We start from the raw sequence: 16,732 nt of genomic DNA on the forward strand, positions 1-16,732 counted from the left end.
GATATAGGTTTTTGTAATCTGAAATTATAAAAACAACAAGGTAACATGTAATAAAAGTGAGCCAAAACGGTATTGCAATGCTTCGAAATAAAACCTAGGGTTCATACTTTCACTAGTGCAAGTTCTCTCAACAATAATAACATAACTAGATCATATAACAGTCCCTCAACGTGCAATAAAGAGTCACTCCAAAGTCACTATAGCGGAGAACAAACGAAGAGATTATTGTAGGGTACAAAACCACCTCAAAGTTATTCTTTCCGATCAATCCATTGGGCTATTCCTATAAGTGTCACAAACAACCCTAGAGTTTGTAGTGAAATAACACCTTAAGACACAAATCAACCAAAACCCTAATGTCACCTAGATACTCCAATGTGACCTCAAGTATCCGCGGGTATGATTATACAATATGCATCACACAATCTCAGATTCATCTATTCAAACCAACACAAAGAACTTCAAAGAGTGCCCCAAACTTTCTACCAAAGAGTCAAGACGAAAACGTGTGCCAACCCCTATGCATAGATTCCCAAGGTCATGGAACCCGCAAGTTGATCACCAAAACATACATCAAGTGAATCAATAGAATACCCCATTGTCACCACAGGTATCCCACACAAGACATACATCAAGTGTTCTCAAATCCTTAAAGACTCAATCCGATAAGATGACTTCAAAGGGAAAACTCAATCCATTACAAGAAGGTAGAGGCGAGAAACATCATAAGATCCAACTATAATAGCAAAGCTCGCGATACATCAAGATCGTGCCACATCAAGAACACGAGAGAGAGAGAGGGAGAGAGATCAAACACATAGCTACTGGTACATACCCTCAGCCCCGAGGTGAACTATTCCCTCCTCATCATGGAGAGCGCAGGGATGATGAAGAGGGCCACCGGTGATGATTCCCCTCCGGCAGGGTGCCGGAAAATGGTCCCGATTGGTTTTTGGTGGCTACAAAGGCTTGCGGGGGCAGAACTTCCGATCTAGGTTATGTTCTAGGTTATGTTTGGGATTTATAGGATAGGTTGGCATCGAGAACAAGTCAGGGGGACCCACGGAGAGTCCATGAGGCATAGGGCTGCGCCCCAGGGGGTGGGCACGCCCTCCACCCTTGTGGTCCCTGTCGGTGTCAAAACCGGCGGATCTCGGGTAGGGGGTCCTGAACTATGCGTCTAAGGCTAATGGTAACAGGAGGCGGGGGACACAATGTTTACCCAGGTTCGGGCCCTCTCTATCGAGGTAATACCTACTTCCTGCTTGATTGATCTTGATGATATGAGTATTACAAGAGTTGATCTACCACGAGATCGCAGAGGCTAACCCTAGAAGCTGGCCTATGATAATGATTGATCTTGTCCTACGGACTAAACCCTCCAGTTTATATAGACACCGGAGGGGGCTAGAGTTACACAGAGTCGGTTACAGAGAAGGGAATCTACATATCTGAATTGCCAAGCTTGCCTTCCACGCAAAGGAGAGTCCCACCCGGACACGGAACGAAGTCTTCTATCTTGTATCTTCATAGCCCAACAGTCCGGCTAATGTATATAGTACGGCTGTCTAAGGACCCCTTAATCCAGGACTCCCTCAGTAGCCCCTGAACCAGGCTTCAATGACGATGAGTCTGGCGCGCATATTGTCTTCGGCATTGCAAGGCGGGTTCCTTCTCCGAATACTCCAAAGTAAATCTTGAACACAAGAATCGTGTCCGGCTCTGCAGAACAAATTCCACATACCACCATAGAGAGAACAATATTCCACGAGTCTAATTTGCTGACAATTTCTTCATAGCATGACACCACGACACAGCCCGGTCATAATTTGAACCGTTTTCCCAACATGCTACTACACGTTTCACGAGGCAGTTTTATTGGCACGTCTTGTCGAAGCAGAGATCGTGGCCCCTTATCACAGGATTCTCATCAATACGGGCGTGGGTAACCCGACCGTGCTATTAGCACGGCGCTTGGGGAATAAACGAGTTTTAGGGCATGTGGGGAGGCACATGATTTCTGCCGCCTTTGTAAAGGGATAAGGATTCCCCTTTTTCAACCACGCCTTCTCCTTCCCCTGCTCATCCATTCTCGAGCTCCAGCGCCCAAGCTTTCTCCTTCTCCACAAAAAACATTCCGAACATGTCCGGAGCGGGAGGCAAGTGGATGGCCTCCTCCGTCAAGAAGGAGGACATCAAGAAGCTCTGGGAGGCCGGGTACTTGGCCAAAGACATAGCTCATCGGCTCCCCACCAAGGGGCAGATCATCCCCACCCCGGAGCCCCAGGAAAGGGTAGTGTTTCTCTCCCACTTCGTCCGCGGGCTGGGATACCCCCTCCAACCATTCGTCCGTGGACTGATGTTTTACTACGGGTTAGACTTCCATGATTTAGCCCCCAACTCCATCCTCAACATCTCGGCATCTATTGTCGTGTGTGAGGCCTTTCTCCGTATCCCACCTCACTTCGGCCTATGGCTGAAGACCTTCAACGTGAAGCCAAAGGTAGTGAGCGGCCAAGAAGCAGCGTGCGGAGGCGCCATGGTGGGTAAAATGCCCAACGTTATCTGGCCCGAAGGCTCCTTTGTGGAGACTGTAAAGGGGTGGCAATCGGGGTGGTTCTATGTCACCGAGCCACGCGGCACCAACTGGGCGGCGACCCCCGAATTCCGATCCGGCATCCCCATGTGGCTTACCTCCTGGCAAGAGAAGGGCTAGGCCAGGGGCTCAGCAGAAGAACTAACTGGGCTCCAGTCATACATCTAGAACACAGGAAATCAAGCTTGTCAACGTGATCTAGGTTATGCTCTTCCGCCAGATTCTTCCATGCCAGGACCAAGCTTGTAATTTGTGGGAGTTCGATCCGGCCGAGCACCAGACACTACTGGAGCTCTTCGACATGATGCATGAAGACGTCTGGAAGGTACTCCTTAAGGCCGGTGAGGTACCACCGCCCACGACCGAAAATCGCAGGCTCAGCGGAAAACGCCGGGCTAATCCGGTAAGTTTTCATGTATGCAAGATATATCTTTTACTGGCATACCTGCAGGAGGAACCTAAGCCTCCATGCCAATCTTTCAAGCCTGGCTAACGATAGCGGAGTAGATTAACTCTCCGGCCCCGCTACTGGAAGATCCAAAAACACCTCTCCTGACGAGGATGTTGTTTCCGGTGCCCTATGAGGTGCCGGAGAAGAAAACCAAGAAGATGACCGCGGGGACCAGAGATGGTCTCCGACGCAGGGGTTCTCCGGACGTGACGTCCAAAGACACTGAGACGCCCTCCTCCACCTAAGGCGTTGAGGAGGAGGAGGAAATCCCCCCCCCTACTGGGGGAAGAAAGAAGAGGAAGACCCCCACACATGGGGAGGCCAAGGCGTCCAAGAAGGGAAATACCTCCCTTCTAGACTACTCCGCCGCAGCCACCAACAGCAGAGAGAAGTGGGCGCCTAGGGTCAAGCCCCTGGCCAAATCGTAAGTATCTGGATACAGTAGTATTTACAGCCTTCACTTTATTGTTTTTTAATGTGCTAAGCACGCACCTGCAGTCCGGCCAAGTCCAACATCGAGCTATCCTCCTCTTCGGATAGATTGCTGGACCCATCGGTGATGAACAGCGGGTCCCTTCCGACGACCTCCTCTCCCAAGGCCGCGGACAACACCAAGGTGTTGTCTCGAAGGATACCAGGCCAAGGGGAGACCGTTCCGGTGATGCTGAAGGGTAAAATCCCGGCTGCCGAACACATGGGGGGAAAGACCCCCATGGACACCGATGACGGGGGCCACAGCCAGTTTGGCCCCCAGCCGAATGCGACTCTGGAAACCCAAGGAGTTCCGGATTCAGACAGTCAGCCTCTCCCGAATGAGGGGGGTGATCCGTGACCACTGGTGACCTCTGCCATCCAGAGGCACCGGAGAGATTGTTGGAAGCGCTTCGAAGCGCTTCCATTGTTAAAGAACACCATGCTCTTATGAGTGTGGTGATCGAGAAGATCCAGTCCGCCGAGAGCGGACTGACCGAAGCCTGCACTAGCCTTCTAACAGGATTTGAGGTACGTAATAAAATTGTGAAAGAATATCACAGTGTAGACAGTATCCCCTGATGCTCTGTTTGGTGTTCAGAAAGAAAAACCAAACAGAGGATCAAATAATATTCGCAGGAGTCTAACATAAGATGTCTATGTGAATAAGAAGGTGTCGCTGCTAGATGCTACCGCCCATACTGCGGAGGTCTCTGGACTGAAGCAGGACCTGGAGCGGGCCGAGGGAGAGCTCGACCTCGTGAAGAGGCAGATGGAAGAAAGCCAAGGTATGTAGTACCCTGCATGTGTATCTATTAAGGATAAATGGTTCGTGCTGATTACAGCGCCATGAACTTTGTTAGGGGCCACGACCAAGGTGGCGGCCCTTAAGAAGGCGTGAGCCGAGGCCGAATATAAAGTGGCCAAGGAACACGCCGCCCGCGAGAAGCAGGAGGCCCATGTCAGCGAGGTCCAGCAAGAGCTCTAGGATGCCATCAAGAAGTACGAATCCTTGGAGCGTGACTCTAAGACTCAAGAGTTCGAGCTTGCCAAGGCCATCTAGAGCAAGCAAGATGCCAGAGCCGAAGCTCAGAGGGCCCTCCAGGAGGTCCAGGCGGCCAAGAAGATTGCGTCGGGTAAGGCTTTTCTTATGCAAAGCAAGCATGTGAAGGAGACATTCTTTTTTACTTACCCGAATTTGGAGTTCTCTAGGAGCGTTTGCGGATCTGCCGCGCAGCATATCAGATGCCGCAGAGTTCTACTGAGCCAAAGAAGGCAGCTCTACGAAGAAGTTGTTCTGGTCCCAATACCTTGGACCAGAACATCCGATGCCCTTAAGCGACCAGCTGAAACAGCTGGTCGAGCTGCACAGGGCGGCCAAACTGGCCATGAAGGACCTCATAGTCCGATTATGGCCTGCCGAGCCCATGCCCAGTAGCTACTTCGGACTTGTGAAGCGGCTTGTTAGTGCCTGCCCACGGCTTGAAGTCATAAAGCGGTCGTTTGCATTGAAGGTGCGCGGATGGCCTTTGCCCGTGCGAAGACGCATTGGGCGAAGATGGACGCCACAAAGCTGATGACCGAGGGGCCGCCTGAGGGCAAGGAGCACCGCCGACCCGAACTATATTATAACAGTGTCCTGGAGGGGTCCCGCCTTGTGGCGGAGCAATGTGCGAAGGATGTAATCTTTGAATGAATGCATTCATCCTATCCTGTCCTGTAATATAGAACAAGTTCGTTATGCAATATTGTGCTTGTTTATTTAAAATTTTACCTCATGTGCGGCCGTTTGTGAAATCTGAGAGTTGGCCAGTCGTCGGCTTCTGCCCCCATGTAACTAGTACGAGGGTGTTCGGTATAAATCTAAACACTCTTTATCCAAGTCTTTGGTCCTTTAAGGAGGTGTTTAGCACAACGAACAAGGAAATCGGACTATACAGCTTTATTACCCTCACTTAGCCATAGGAGTTCGACAATTTTAAATTTTGGCGCAGCCCCTAGTATTCGGAAGGCCGAACTTGTGGCGCTATACATGCCTGATCGGACAAAAAACGATTCATCGCATAAAGCGAAAAAAATCTTTAAGGATTTGAAACCTCTCAAACAGCGACCAGCTCTCGCCGCATCATGACAGTCAGTTTTTGGCTTTCTCTACTAAGGTGCTCATCCGGGAGAACTGGGACACAATCGCAGTAGTTCTCCCTATGCCACCTTAGCCGATATAGCGGAACGTAAGGTAGCAAAACATGGGAGCCGGGAAAACCCAACATTTGACCAAAGACATGATTCGGAGCTGATGCATATAATGCTATAAGTTCAGGGTGCCGAACTGTACTATTAAAGTGTTCGGACTTTCTTGCCGTGTTATGGGGTACACTGAAGCCCCTGGCGAATTAAAGCGTACCAGTTTGTACGAATGCAGTAAATACAAAGACAAGGAAAAAAATAAGTAAAGAGCAGACGCTGCAAATTATTTTCTATTGTAATTTGATTAATACGTCAAGACGTATGTGTACAAGTAGTGCAATAAGCAAATAAGGATATTTGATATGCCATTAGCAAGAGCGGGCTGCGCGCGGGTATGTAAAACAGGAATAACGATCGTTAGCAGAGAACACCTGGGAATTCCCTTATACGTCGAAGCCCTTGTCTTTCTTGGAGTATCCTTCCGCGGTGGGTCCGAAGATTGGGTTATCAGAAGAGCCTCAAGAAGAGAAAAACCTGAAAGGAGGAGAAAAAATGAAGGTATGCGGATCCAGGGGCGGTTGAGCCGCGATGTGGATCGCAGTCTAGCTATGCCTCTGTTTATGCCCATGGTATTTTAAGTGCGTAATTATGTACACGCGGCGCGAATTTCACCGCTTGATTGGGGCTAGGACGGAGGCCGAATTGCTAGGTGAGCTCTAGACGAACCGGACGGTCCTGATGCGGAGTAGTTCGGACTCGCTTGACGGTGTCCGGGGGCTTTATTGTCGAATTGAGGGTCTGCCTAAGAAGGGTGCTCTGTACTTCTGCTGCAAGGGCCACGGTGTGCTCCTCCATACGGAGGGAATGCTCCGTATTCCCATTGACTGTTATAACACCACGAGGTTCGGGCATCTTGAGCTTGAGGTAAGCATAGTGCAGCACTGCATTGAATCAAGCGAATGCGGTTCGTCCAAGCAGTGCATGATAACCACTGCGGAAGGGGACGATGTCGAAGATTAACTCTTCGCTTTGGAAATTATCCGGGGATTCGAAGACCACTTCCAGTGTAATTGAGCTTGTACAACAGGCCTCTACACCTGGTATGACACCTTTAAAGGTGGTTTTGGTGGGCTTGATCCTTGAGGGGTCGATGCCCATTTTGCACACTATATCCTGATAGAGCAGGTTCAGGCTGCTGCCACCGTCCATAAGGACTCGTGTAAGGTGGAATCCATCGATGATAGGGTCGAGCACCAATGCGGCTGAACCACCATGATGGATGCTGGTCGAATGGTCCCTTCGATCAAATGTGATCGGACAAGTGGACCATGGGTTGTATTTTGGGGCGACTGGCTCCATCGCTACGTCCCTTAGAGCGTGCTTTCGCTCCCTTTTGGGGATATGGGTAGCGTATATCATGTTCATCGTTTTGACCTGGGGAGGAAATTTTTTCTGCCCCCCTGTGTTCGGTGGCCGAGGCTCCTCGCCGTCATCATTGTGCGACCCCTTTTCCTTGTTTTTGGCATTTAGCTTGCCGGCCTGCTTAAAGACCCAGCATTCTCTGTAGGTATGATTAGTTGGTGTACTTGGGGTGCCATGAATTTGGCATGGACGGTCGAGTATGCGGTCCAGACTGGACGTGCCCGGATTGTTTCTTTTAAATGGTTTTTCCGTTGACCGGTCTTAGAGCCACCGAATCTCGCATTAACGGCCATGTCTTCGGCGCTATTGCCATTGTTTCGACGCTTGTGTTTGCTGCGTCGGTGCTTGCCGTTGTTATCTCTGGATTTAGAAGTTCCAAGTTTGCTGGAGGTGCTGTTGCGGAGAGCTAGCTAGCTATCCTCGCCCGCACAGAAGTGGGACATAAGCGTCGTGAGGGCCGCCATGGATCTCGACTTCTCTTGTCCCAGGTGTCGGGCGAGCCACTCGTCACGGATGTTATGCTTAAAGGCCGCGAGGGCTTCAGCATCTAGACAGTCAACGATTTGGTTCTTTTTAGTTAAGAACCGAGTCCAGAATTTCCTGGCTGACTCTCCGGGCTGTTGAGTTATATGGCTCAAGTCATCGGCATCCGGAGGTCGGACATAGGTGCCTTGGAAGTTGTCAAGGAATGCGTCTTCTAGGTTCTCCCAACTGCCAATAGAGTTATCGGGCAGACTATTCAACCAGTGCCAAGCAGGTCCCTTGAGTTTTAGCGGGAGATACTTGATGGCATGGAGATCATCATCGCAAGCCATATTAATGTGGAGAAGGAAGTCTTCGATTGATACCGCGAGATCTGTTGTCCCATCATACGGTTCGATGTTTACGGGTTTGAACCCTTCTGGGAACTCGTGTTCCATTACTTCATCAGTGAAGCATAGGGGGTGTGCGGCGCCTCTATGTCGGGCTACGTCGCGACACAGTTCAGATGGAGCTGGTCTGCGGTATTCGGCCCGGACAGGTTGGTATTTATCGTATCCGGCGTGGCGGACATCGTCGCGCACTGGGACGCGCCCCTGTAATCCGTAGATCGATCTAGGGTGTCCTGCCCTATTTTCCAAGTCATAGCGCAGGTCATGCGTGTATCCCCGAGCTTTTGTGCTTCTATTTGTTCGGCGACGGGGTGCAGGCTGGTGTTCGGACTGATATGCCGCTTTATCTCGACCACGCGGTGTTCGGTCAGCCACCTCATGCGCTAATAGTGTGGGCTCTGGTGCCTCGTCCTCGAATTGAGGTAGCAACCTACGCTTCGGATAACTTTTTGTTGGCCATTCGAGTCCATATTCCTCGGCTGCCAGGACCTCGGTCCATCTATCAGTGAGCAGATCTTGATCAGCTTGAAGTTGTTGCTGTTTTTTCTTCAGGCTCTTCGCAGTGGCTATAAGCCGGCGCTTGAAGTGCTCCTGCTCGATGATACGTCTCCAATGTATCTATAATTTTTGATTGCTCCATGCTATTATATTGCCCGTTTTGGATGTTTATGGGCTTTACTTTACACTTTTATATCATTTTTGGGACTAACCTACTAACCAGAGGCCCAGCCCGAATTGTTGTTTTTTTGCCTATTTCAGTGTTTCGAAGAAAAGGAATATCAAACGGAGTCCAAATAGGATGAAACCTTCGGGAGAAATCGTTTTGGAACAAATGCAAACTAGGAGACTTGGAGTGGACGTCAAGCAACGAACGAGGCGGCCACGAGGGTGCCTGGCACGCCCTAAGGGGGTAGGCACGCCCCCCACCCTCATGGGCCCCTCGAGCAGCCACCGACCTACTTCTTCCTCCTATATATATCTACGTACCCTGAAACCATCCAGGAGCACCACGAAAACCTAATTCCACCACCGTAACCTTCTGTATCCGCGAGATCCCATCTTAGAGCCTTCGCCGGTGCTTCGCCGGAGGGGGAATCGACCATGGAGGGCCTCTACATCATCTCCAAGGCCTCTCCAATGAGTTGTGAGTAGTTTACCACAGACCTTCGGTTCCATAGTTATTAGCTAGAAGGCTTCTTCTCCCTCTTTGATTCTCAATACAAAGTTCTCCTTCCTCTTCTTGGAGATCTATTCGATGTAACTCTTTTTGTAGTATGTTTGTCGAGATCCGATGAATTGTGGGTTTATGATCAAGTTTATCTATGAGAAATATTTGAATCTCCTATGAATTATTTTATGTATGATTTGTTACCTTTGCAAGTCTCTTCGAATTATTAGTTTGGTTTGGCCTAGATTGATCTTTCTTGCAATGGGAGAAGTGCTTAGCTTTGGGTTCAATCTTGCGGTGTCCTTTCCCAGTGATAGCAGGGCCAGCAAGGCACGTATTGTATTGTTGCCATTGAGGATAAAAAGATGGGGTTTATATCATATTTATTGAGTTTATCCCTCTACATCATGTCATCTTGCTTAATGCGTTACTTTGTTCTTATGAACTTAATACTCTAGATGCAGGCAGGAGTCGGTCGATGTGTGGAGTAATAGTAGTAGATGCAAAATCATTTCGATCTACTTGTTATGGACGTGATGCCTATATACATGATCATGCCTAGATATTCTCATAACTATGCACTTTTCTATCAATTGCTCGACAGTAATTTATTCACCCACCGTAATAATTATGCTATCTTGAGAGAAGCCACTAGTGAAACCTATGGCCACCGGGTCTATCCTTTATCATATAAGTTTTCCATCTACTTTTATTTGTATATTTTATGTTCCAATCCATATCATAAAAATACAAAAAAAAATTATCTTATCATATTATGTCTATCAGATCTCACTTTTGCAAGTTACCGTGAAGGGATTGACAACCCCTTTATCACGTTGGTTGCGAGGTTCTTGTTTGTTTGTGTAGGTGAGTGGGACTTTTGAGGAGCCTCCTACTGGATTGATACCTTGGTTCTCAAAACTAAGGGAAATACTTACGCTACTTTGCTGCATCTCCCTTTCCTCTTCAAGGGAAAAACCAACGCATGCTCAAGAGGTAGCAAGAAGGATTTCTGGCACCGTTGCCGGGGAGGTCTTCGCTCAAGTCAAGACATACCAAGTACCCATCACAAACTCATCTCCCTCGCATTTCATTATTTTCCATTTGCCTCTCGTTTTCCTCTCCCCCACTTCACCCTTGCCGTTTTATTCGCCCTTCTTTTGTTCGTCTTTTCGTTTGCTTTGATGTCTTGCTTGGCTCGTTTGCTCATTTGGTTGGAATAGTTGTTTATTTATTGCTAAACAGAGAACCTAAGATCTATGGATCCTCATCCGCTTGCTAATCTTTTTAAGAGATCCAATTATGATGAACCAATTGCTAGTGAGTTTTTTGCACTAGATTATCTTTATGAAGTTTTGCTTGAAATTCATGAATCTGAAAATTATGATGAAGAAATTTATGAAGAGATTCATGATAACTCCTTGAATAAAAAGCATGATTGCAATGATTTTACTATAAGTTCTCTTGATGTCAATTGTGCTAATAATATGCAAAACCCTAAGCTTGGGGATCCTAGTTTTGCTATGTCTACTACTTGTTGCAATGATCATGATTGGGGTGATTCTTCTTATAATCTTGAAAATTTATTTAAGACCCATGATGAATATGAGATTGATAATAGTGTTTGCAATAATATTGAAAGTGGGTTTGGAAGAGTGTCAACTTTAGATCCCACATATTTGGAGAATGTTCAATCTTATGGTATTTTTGATAAAAGTGGGTTTGGAGAGGTCATGACTTTAGCTAATGATAATCCCACTATTTTGGAAGAGTGTCAACTTCACATGCATGTGGATCATGTTGAGAATATGTTATGTGATAGCTATTTTGTTGAATTTGCTTATGATCCCACATGTAATTATTATGAGAGAGGAAAATATGGTTGTAGAAAGTTCCATGATAATAAATTACCTCTTGTTATGTTGAGATTGCTATTGTTTCTTTCCGCTTCCTTGCATATGCTAGTTTTTGCTTGCTATGATAATTTGGTTTCTTATGAAATGCCTATGCATGGAAGTACGTTAGACTTAGATGTGTTTGTCACATGTTTTTTTATGCTCTCTTTATGCTTCAATTCTTGTCTTTCATGTGAGCATCATTGAAATCTCATTGCCTAGCTAAAAAGGCTTTAAAGAAAAGCGCTTGTTGGGAGACAACCCAATATATTTCATTGTTGTTATTAAATAAATAAATAATCTAACCTATGGTTAGATGTGTTTTTATGTTTTAATTAGTGTTTGTGCCAAGTAGAACCTATAGGAAAACTTACGGTGATAGTTAATTTGATTCTGCTGAAAAACAGAAACATTGCACGCACGAGAAAAAATTCAATAAATCACAGAAACGTGCTTTTGCATTGAACCTATTTTCTGCATATCAATAGACAAATTGCATAGGACGTCCTATTTTGGTAGGATTTTTAAGGTTCCAGAAGTATTCGGAAGTTACAGATTGCTACATACTGTTATGTTTTTGACAGATTCTGTTTTTCGTGTCTTGTTTGCTTATTTTGATGAATCTATGGCTAGTATCGGGGGGTATGAACCATAGAGAAGTTGGAATATAGTAGGTTTCACACCAATATAAATAAATAATGAGTTTATTACAGTACCTTATGTGGTGGTTTTTCTTTCTTGCACTAACGGAGCTTATGAGATTTCCTGTTGAGTTTTGTGTTGTGAAGTTTTCAAGTTTTGGGTAAAGATTTGATGGACTATGGAATAAGGAGTGGCAAGAGCCTAAGCTTGGGGATTCCCATGGCACCCCAAGATATTCAAGGATAACCAAAAGCTTAAGCTTGGGGTTGCCCTGGAAGGCATCCCCTCTTTCGTCTTCGTCTATCGGTAACTTTACTTGGAGCTATATTTTATTCGCCACATGATATGTGTTTTGCTTGGAGCGTCTTGTATGATATGAGTCTTTGATTTCTAGATTACCACAATCATCCTTGCTGTACACACCTTTTGGGAGAAACCCACATGATTTGGAATTTATTAGAATACTCTATGTGCTTCACTTATATCTTGTGAGCTAGATAATTTTTTCTCTAGTGCTTCACTTATATCTTTTGGAGCACGGCGGTGGATTAATTTTGTAGAAATTATTGATCTCTCATGCTTCACTTATATTATTTTGAGAGTCTTTTAGAACAGCATGGTATTTGCTATGGTTATAAAATTGGTCCTCGAATGATGAGCACCCAAGTTGGGTATAATAAAAACTATCATAGAAAGTGAATTGGATGCTATGATCAATTTGATGCTTGATAATTGTTTTGAGACATGAGGATGGTGATATTAGAGTCATGCTAGTGGGGTAATTATGAATTTAAGGAATACTTGTGTTGAAGTTTGTGATTCCCGTAGCATGCACGTATGGTGAACCGCTTTGTGATGAAGTTGGAGCACGATTTATTTATTGATTGTCTTCCTTATGAGTGGCGGTCGGGGATGAGCGATGGTCTTTTCCTACCAATCTATCCCCCTAGGAGCATGTGTGTAGTGCTTGGTTTTTGATGACTTGTAGATTTTTGCAATAAGTATATGAGTTCTTTATGACTAATGTTGAGTCCATGGATTATACGCACTCTCTCCCTTCCACCATTGCTAGCCTCTTTTGTGTCGCGCAACTTTCGCCGGTACCATACACCCACCATATACCTTCCTCAAAACAGACACCATACCTACCTATTATGGCATTTCCATAGCCATTCCGAGATATATTGCCATGCAACTTTCCACCGTTCCGTTTATTATGACACGCATCATCATTGTCATATTGCTCTTGCATGATCATGTAGTTGACATCGTATTTTTGGCAAGGCCACCCTCATGATTTCCATACATGTCACTCTCGGTTCATTGCATATCCCGATACACCGCCAAAGGCATTCATATAGAGTCATATCTTCTTCTAAGTATCGAGTTGTAATCTTGAGTTGTAAGTAAATAAAAGTGTGATGATCTTCATTATTAGAGCATTGTCCCAAGTGAGGAAAGGATGATGGAGACTATGATTCCCCCACAAGTCGGGATGAGACTTCGGACTTTACAAAAAAAAGGGAGAAAGGCCAAAAAAAGAGAAAGGCCAGAGAGAGAGAGAGAGAGAGAGAGAGAGAGAAGGGACAATGCTACTATCCTTTTACCACACTTGTGCTTCAAAGTAGCACCATGATCTTCATAATAGAGAGTCTCCTATGTTGTCACTTTCATATACTAGTGGGAATTTTTCATTATAGAACTTGGCTTGTATACTCCAATGATGGGCTTCCTCAAAACACCCTAGGTCTTCGTGAGCAAGCAAGTTGGATACACACCCACTTAGTTTCTTTTGTTGAGCGTTCATACATTTATAGCTCTAGTGCATCCGTTGCATGGCAATCCCTACTCACTCACATTGATATCTATTAATGGGCATCTCCATAGCCCGTTGATACGCCTAGTTGATGTGAGACTATATTCCTCTTTTTTGTCTTCTCCACAACCACCATTCTATTCCACATATAGTGCTATGTCCATGGCTCACGCTCATGTATTGCGTGAAAGTTGAAAAGTTTGAGAATACTAAAGTATGAAACAAATGCTTGGCTTGTCATCGGGGTTGTGCATGATTAAATACTTTGTGTGATGAAGATAGAGCATAGCCAGACTATATGATTTTGTAGGGATAGCTTTCTTTAGCCATGATATTTTGAGAAGACATGATTACTTTGTTAGTATGCTTGAAGTATTATTGTTTATCGTGTCAATATGAACTTTTATTTTGAATCATTTGGATCTGAACATTCATGCCACAATAAAGAAAATTACATTGAGAATTATGCTAGGTAGCATTCCACATCAAAAATTCTGTTTTTATCATTTACCTACTCCGGGACAAGCAGGAATTAAGCTTGGGGATGCTTGATACGTCTCCAACGTATCTATAATTTTTTATTGTTCCATGCTATTATATTACCCGTTTTGGATGTTTATGGGCTTTACTTTACACTTTTATATCATTTTTGGGACTAACCTACTACCCGGAGGCCCAGCCCGAATTGCTATTTTTTTGCCTATTTCAGTGTTTAGAAGAAAAGGAATATCAAACGGAGTCCAAACGGGGTGAAACCTTCGGAAGCGATCTTTTTAGAACAAATGCAAACCAGGAGACTTGGAGTGGACGTCAAGCAACGAACGAGGCGGCCATGAGGGTGCCCGGCGCGCCCTAAGGGGGTGGGCGCGCCTGACGATGTCCTGAACTAGGGGGTACTCACCACGTCGTCTCCTGGTCAGTTAGATTGGGCCGAGGACCCCCATGGCCGCATACTCGTGGGCCAGTTCGGACAACCCCTGCCGCATACTAGGAAGACTCCACAAGACTTGGCGCCCAAGATAAGGACTTTCCTAAACCCTAGGCCTCCGGTGTCTTATATAAACTGAGGCCAGACTAGTCAATAGACCATCTCATATTCATTACTATCATCTCGTGGTAGACACACGTACTCTGTACTACACCCATATGAATACAATCAAAAGCAGCATGTAGGATATTATCTCATCAAGAGAGCCCGAAGCTGGGTAAAACCCCGTGTCCATGTTACCATCGCTCCAAGACGCCTAGCTTAGGACCCCTACTACGAGATACGCCGAATATTGAACCGACATTTATGCTTTCATTGAGAGCCTGCTAGGTGATCGCCATGGGTCGATGGAAGTCTAGATCAATGATCAGGTTATATTTTTTCAGCTAGATTTGTTCAAATTATCTTCTTTGCAAAATCATTGCTGCCGTGTCGTACGACTGTGTTTGCAGATCAAGAAATTTTTACGCTGTTGGGCAGTATGTCGGACCGGGTTGTGCGGCGGCCACCAGCAACAAATTTAACCTGTGGAAACATGCAACTACCCTACGCCATGTGAGGTCCCACGAGGTGCGTACACTCATGCGGCAGTTTGGGGTTGCAATCTCAGCAGGAGCCACAGCCGACCAGGAACAAGTATCCGGCGGCAGCGCCGTACAAGGCCACAAAATAAGTGCCCATACGCAGGGAAAATATCAGGTGATACCATGTCTTAGGTGCTCCCATGATACGAGCTTCTGGTCCGTTGGATCTTAGATCCAACGACTCCTAGGAGGTCCTGAAAGGCTGTCGTACTTGTTTGCAATTTTTGAACTTCAAAAAGACTTTTTTGCAAAATGTTGAAAGCCCTCCGGGAGCCGTTGGATCTCAGATCCAACGGCTCCTAGGAGCTCGTATCATGGGAGCATCTAAGGGTCCGTATCACCTGATACCTATCCCCCATACGCATGGCTTCCAAGGCATGCATCACCACGTAAAACTGCCCAAGCTAAGTATATCTAACTTGGTCTCGTTCTCTGTACTAGTATTGTCTCCTGTACGAGAGGTTGGGATAGATTTTTTTTAGAGAAAAGGCACGAAGGCCCGACTTCAAATTAATGAAGCCATCAACCGGCTAAGATACAATGGTGCTGAATTACAAAGGCAAAGACTTGACCAAAACCTGAAAAATACATGCCAAATCCACTACGACCGGAGCAGCAGCAAACAGAGCATCTAAGAGAACCAACGATCAAGCCACCGGAGATCTTGTGCAGACAGAACAGCAGGGCCGAAGCCACCCTACGCCGATAATTGCCGTGGACATGAAGGCCCAGACCGCTTGAAGGAAACCATCGACTCCGCCGCCCACTGCCTCGGGCCACTGCCGGAGGGGAGCCCACTATCTCCCCTACGCCCAGACCGTGCCGGACGCCCACCACCGGTCGGCCGCCAACCAGCAGACAAGGCGGGGAGCCACTGAAAGATGCGGAAGAGCCAACATCCCACCACCAACGCCGGCAACCAGGGGATCCGAGCACAGCTGCTGCCACCCACCACCAAGCAGCACGCCCAACCTCCAACCTCCCCTTGAACGGCGCCTCCAAGGAGGATCAAGACGCCAGAACGCCTCCGCCGTCCGGCCAAAAGGCCAAGACTTTCGCCTAGAGCAGGAAGGGGGGAGAGGGGGACAGATCTGGAAGCTCGACCCGCCCTCAAGAGGGGAACGGCACCGGAGCGCCGCCGGCGTCGAGGTCGACGCAAAATCGACCAGGGGTTTCCCCCGATCCAAGAATCCACCACCCCATCCTCGACCAGATCCGACGGGCCAGCCACCAAATCAGGAGAGGAGGCCACTGCGAGGGGAAGGGGCCGAGAGGAAGAAAGCCGCCCGCCGCAGCAGCAAGGCCTCGCCGCCCTCACGCCACCCACGCGGCCGGAAGGGACGACCAGCACCTGCGCGCGCCATCCACCGAAGAGATCGATGCTGCCATCTCCAACCAGGGCCGCCGCCCTGGCTTCCAGAGCCCCTCACAGCGGCGTGAGGCAGCAGATCCTCGCCGCCACCTTCACCGGAAGACGCGCAGCAGCCGGCAGGATCCTCGGGTGGCGGCGAGGCGGGGGGAGGGGGGAGGAGAGGTGACGGCGGCTAGGGTTTGGGGTCGCTCCCGAGTCTCCCGAGTCGCCCGAGAAGGGCGACGCGAGAGCCAGGCGGGGAGGGGGGAGGGATCGGTGTGAGATAGTA

Source organism: Triticum aestivum, chromosome 4B (genome assembly GCF_018294505.1).
Source record: "Triticum aestivum cultivar Chinese Spring chromosome 4B, IWGSC CS RefSeq v2.1, whole genome shotgun sequence".
Lineage (NCBI taxonomy): Eukaryota > Viridiplantae > Streptophyta > Magnoliopsida > Poales > Poaceae > Triticum > Triticum aestivum.